Source organism: Emydura macquarii, unplaced genomic scaffold (genome assembly GCF_026122565.2).
Source record: "Emydura macquarii macquarii isolate MOO-44397 ecotype Brisbane River unplaced genomic scaffold, CSIRO-AGI_Emac_v2 contig_1644, whole genome shotgun sequence".
Lineage (NCBI taxonomy): Eukaryota > Metazoa > Chordata > Testudines > Chelidae > Emydura > Emydura macquarii.
The window spans coordinates 1,055,841-1,060,484 of NW_027131781.1; the positions used below are offsets into that span (position 1 = coordinate 1,055,841).

General features: G+C 63.8%; 1 long non-coding RNA gene across 1 annotated transcript; it reads left to right on the forward strand.

Moving 5' to 3' along the window:
- Positions 1-712: 712 nt before the first annotated feature.
- LOC137158286 (uncharacterized) lies at positions 713-2,935 on the forward strand. The gene is made up of 2 exons (XR_010921347.1): positions 713-1,350; positions 2,569-2,935. It is a non-coding gene; the product is annotated as an uncharacterized lncRNA (long non-coding RNA).
- Positions 2,936-4,644: the final 1,709 nt, after the last annotated feature.

The window sequence follows — 4,644 nt, forward strand, 5'->3', positions numbered from 1 at the left end:
CGCCCCCCCGCTCCTGAGACCCCGCCCATCTCCCTGGCTCTCCCGCGCTAGCCCCGCCCCGCCCGAGCCGGAGCCGCGGGGACCCGCCGCCACCTGCTGGTGCCGCTGCGCGAGGGCAGGACGCAGGCGGGGCGCGGGCCGCGCGCTAGGGGCGGTGCACGGCGGGCGGCTGCCGGTGCCCGGCCCGGCGCTAGGACCCGCCCGGCCGCCCTGCAGGCAGAGGGGGGAGGGCCGCGCGCCGCTGCTGACGCGGTCGCGACGTGGGGGCGGGCAGCGAGGAGCCGCCCCCGCCCCCGCACGGGCGCCCTTGGCCGGGGGGCGGGGCAGCCTCGGCCGCGCCCGGCGCCCGCTGCGCGTGTGCGCGAGTTCGGGGCAGGCGGAGGGAGGAGCCGTCCGCGCCCCCCCCCGCCCCTCCCCCCGCGCCGGCGGGCCCTGTCCCGATCCCGATCCCGGCCCCGGCCCGCTGCACCGCCTCTGAGCGGCGCGGGTGCCGGTCTGGGCTGGCGTGGGGGGGCCCGGCGGGAGCCCCGCGTTCCCTCGTGTCCCCCCGGGACGGAGCTAGCCCCGGGGCGGGGCCGTGCGCAGCCAGCGGGGGCCGCGGAGGAGAGCCCCGGGAAGGACGGACGGACGGACGTGGGGGTGGTGGTGGGGTCGGACAGGTGCGCCCAGCGATGGGTGGGTCTGCCCCATGGACGGTAGCGGGGGGGGGGCACTCAGTGTGCTCCAATGGAATCTTCTTGCCGCCGGTAACCTGTGGCACTCACTGCTGCAGGGTGCTGTTGAGCCCCTTGCTGTGCGGGGCTTACTACCATTCGCAGGGATGGTTCATTTGTGTGAACAGCGTCTGGAGTGACGCTGGCCGGGACACGGACTCCAGCCGCTCTCAGTCCTGGGGCAACATTGACCAGGCGTGAGCCGAGCAGCGGGAGAAGACGTAGTGGGCAGCCGTGGTTTGTATTAGCCTGGCATGCTCTGCTCCCGGGGTGCCCACCTGTGTCCTAGGCCTGCCCCCGCTTCCCCAGGAGCCAGGATTCCTGCGGCTCCTGCCTTCTTGTTTCTTCTCTGCCGGCTTCACCACAGAGCGAGCTCAGCCAGCTTCGGTGTCCATGGCTTACATGCCGGCGGGGAAGCTGCTTCCTGCAACCCCCCAGCCCCGCTTCTGCTCCATGTAGCGCCTTTCTCCGTTTCAGTCTCTAGCCAAACTGGATGCAGGGACAGTGACAAGTGAACTTTGCTGGTGATGGACAGGCTGGGGCTTCCTGCACAGACAACAGCATGGCTAAAAGACCTCCCGGTGGGCCAGCCCCTGAGCCCAGGGGGCAAGGGCACAGAGCAGAGGAGGATGAATGGGTAGGTGGAAATACTTCCTCCCACTGCTGTTGGAGTGGGGAAGCCCGTGTCACAGGGTGGGATTAATTAGCTGGAAGTTCCTCTCTGAGCAAGGTCCAGCTGCACTGGTGGCAGATGCTGGGGTTGCAGTCCTGGGAGCTGACTCCTCTAGGGCTATGGCCTGGGACCAGCGGGCTGGGCTGCCCCACAGCCACATGCCTTGCCGTGCCCGGGGCAGAGGGGATCAGTCGTCTTAGCCCAACAAGGCGTTGTGCTGAGAGCACAGATCTGCTGCGGCCTGCGTTGAGTTCACCAGCTCACTCACGGAGCCACTGCACAGTGAGATCGTCGTTGCTGGGCTGGGGCTGAGTGGGAGAGTTCAGCAAGAGAGGCCCCATCCGCTGTGAGGCAGCCGTCCCTTTGCTCGCGGCAGCTGTGTGTTCTGCCTCTGTCCCAGGCTGCCAGACCACAGGTCCCTCCTTCAGTGCAGGGACGAGGGCTCTGTGCTGGCAATGCCCATCCGCTGCGTTCTGCTCTGGGGATGGACAGCAAGAACATACCAGCCGTCCATGAGTTCCCCCTGGCGCTGCACTGTCCCTAGCTCGCTGCAGCAGTGCTTCAGGCAGTCGCTGCTTGGATTGCAAGAGGTGGGGACGTCTAAGAACCTCAGAACAGCCACACCGGGTTAGACCACGAGCCCTTCTAGCCCCGTGGCCCTGCCTCTGTCGTCTGCTCCCAGTTTCTGGCAGTCACACGCTTAGGGACACCCAGGGCATGGGGCTGGGTCCCTCGCCATCTTGACAACTGCACACCTGTATTATGGGAAGCGGCTTCTGTCCTTTACAGCTAATGCTGTGCTTATTCCTGTACAAAGAGGGGGACTGCCCCTGCCCCTGCCCCTGCCCCAAAGACCGCTCGTCTCCATTCCTGACTTGTACTTCGTTGTGTTTGTGGCTTTTCTGCATCTCTGTTTCTTTGGCCTGTCATCCCCTGCGTCTCCTTGGAAACTCGCCTGCTCCCTGCTGCTCCGGGATGAGGCCAGCAGTGGGCACTGCACCACCAGCCAAACCCACATCGCTCTTGCCTTTCCCTCCTCCTGCGGCTCACTGAGCCAATCCCCCAGTGGCCTCTCCCCTCCCGGAGACCCAGCGTGGCTGCTGCGTTCTGAGCCCCGCCCGGTTCTCTTTCCCACTCACCGGGAGCTGGTCCTACCCGTGCTCTGTTGCCTTTTTCCCTCAGGAGGACTGAGAGCAGAGGAGCCTCTCCACGAAGGCAGCTGCCGCCGTGTGTAGGAATTTCTCCTTGCTCTTGACTGCGTGGCACCAGGGAGGGTGCGGAGCCTGGATGGGGAGAGTCTCGCCCAGGGGGTGTTCAGGATGCAGTCTGCATGTGGGTAGGCCTGTCTGTCCCGGCCAGTCCATCTCCCTTACCCCATGGAATCTTGCTTCTTCTTGAACACTAAGCAGGGGCACGTCCAGCTGATTTGAAACGTCCCAGGCGGTCTGGTCCTTCAGTGCATGGGCCATGCTAACACCCTGCCCCTGTACGTATGAGCCGTGTTCGTTTTATTAGTAAATACCTCAAACCTGCACCAGGATGCATGACATGTTCCCCAACCCTCCGCTCAGGAAGAACCGGCTCTTGTGTCTCTTCCAAATACTGGCCCCTTGGTTGTGTCTGCAACCTAAAGAAAGAAGCTTTCGGGGCAATTACTAGCAGCACTTCTCTGGCTGGCTGGGGACAGGAGGGTGGTTCTGTGGGGAACTTCCTCACCTGCTGGATTAAGAGGAGCGGCCCCTCAGTTCCATAGCCTGTACGTGGGTGGAAAGGCCACGTTTAGTGACACTCCCCGGCTGGGCTGCCTGCCGCAGTGAGTGCTTCCAGCACGGAAGGGATCTCTCTCGCTGAGGAACTGCAGCCATCCAGTGCCACTGGAACGGGAGCATCTGAGCCACAGCACAAGCCTGCCTGGCCCAAGGTGTAGAAGGGGAAGCCAGGAGAAAGCGTCTCAGAGGCCAACCAAGCCCTCCTGGGAAGTGCCTGCTTGTATCCCTCCCCCGCACCTTCCCCCCGGGGCAGACACCCACCTGAGCACGGCTAGATGGGACTGCTGAGAGACCGGGGAGCTTCCCCCTCCCCAGCACTGACAGCTGCTGCTGCATTTCAGCTCCTCCCTTCCCCATCCTGTGAGCCTGACGTGGGCTCCACGCAGAGCGCTAATGCAGGGCCACTGCTGCTTGCCTGCCAGCTGGCCCTAGAGCCCGGGCCAGTCCTGCCCCAGCCGGGCTGCCCCAGCCGGACACAGTGGGGCGGCTGGGAGGAGACAAGTGGCACTCGCCCAAGGTTAGGCCTGTTTACTCCCCAACGGGTGTGGTTGGGGGGCTGGCCAGGGAGTCTGGCACAGGGATGGGGCGGGGCTGGGGGCCTGGCCCTGGCACTGGCTTGATCCGCCCTGTTATTTTTCCAGGCTGCATTTGCACAGTTTGCCACGTGGTGGCACCAGGCCATTAAAGAGCCTGTCAAGTAGATCCCCTAGCACAGCAGGTGCTGGCCTGCAGCTGGGGGGCCCATGTGGGGGGCGACAGTTAATCTGACACTGACCGACAGTCAGAGCTGGGCCTGTTACAGCGGGTGACAGATAGTTCAATTCATGGTACGTCATCGCCCCCCTTTCATCTTTTCGTGTGCCTGGCATGGTTATTAGGTTTCAGAGTTAACTATTCAGACCAGTGAGGCAGGCCACGCCCCTGCAGAGCTCTTGTTTCATGGTCCTGTCAAGACAACGCTGCGCCCGTTCCACTTCAGCCACCTTTTCTAGCTTTTCTTCCAAAGCACAAGGCTCAGAAATGTACCTTCTCCAGCGGCAAACTAAGATTTATGGGCTGAATCCTGCAGCCGTGATGGACTGTACGGCGGCGATACCCATCCTGCCTTTCCTGAACCGTGCTGGGGTCTCTGGTACCACACAACAAGATCTTCTGATCCCAGCACCGTACAGACAGGCACGGACCTCCCTGCTCCAGGGCGGGATGTCTGCCCCACCTCTACTACTGGCAGCTGCCCTGCCAGCCCTACTGGGGACTGGCCTTGTCCCAGGGGGAGGAGACCCCTCTCTGCATGGCATCTCTGCTCACCCAGGCCCCTCGCCCTTTCTGGACTGTCCCTAGGGGAATGGTTCCCTGGGGAGGATTTTATGGAGGGGAGAGGCTCATGTTCCTTGCTGTGCCCACAAGGGCTCCTCCCAGCAGTGAGTGGCCTGGAGATGCCCCCTGGGTGCTATAGGGCTGCAGGCGCAGGGGCCCCCTGGGTGCTATG